Here is a 269-nt window from a genome sequence, read left to right as displayed (position 1 = left end):
GAAGAAAGAGACTTGGGGGGCATCATTGACCACAAGATGAACATGAGCCTGCAATGCGATGCGGCAGCTAGTAAAGCAACCAAAACGCTGGCTTGCATCCATAGATGCTTCTCAAGCAAATACCGGGACGTCATTCTCCCCCTGTACTCGGCCTTAGTGAGGCCGCAGCTGGAGTACTGTGTCCAGTTTTGGGCTCCACAATTCAAAAAGGATGTGGAGAAGCTTGAGAGAGGCCAGAGAAGAGCCACGCACATGATCAGAGGTCAGGG

Source organism: Alligator sinensis, unplaced genomic scaffold, assembly GCF_000455745.1.
Source record: "Alligator sinensis unplaced genomic scaffold, ASM45574v1 scaffold557_1, whole genome shotgun sequence".
Taxonomy (NCBI): Eukaryota; Metazoa; Chordata; order Crocodylia; family Alligatoridae; genus Alligator; species Alligator sinensis.
This window is presented reverse-complemented; position numbering follows the sequence as displayed.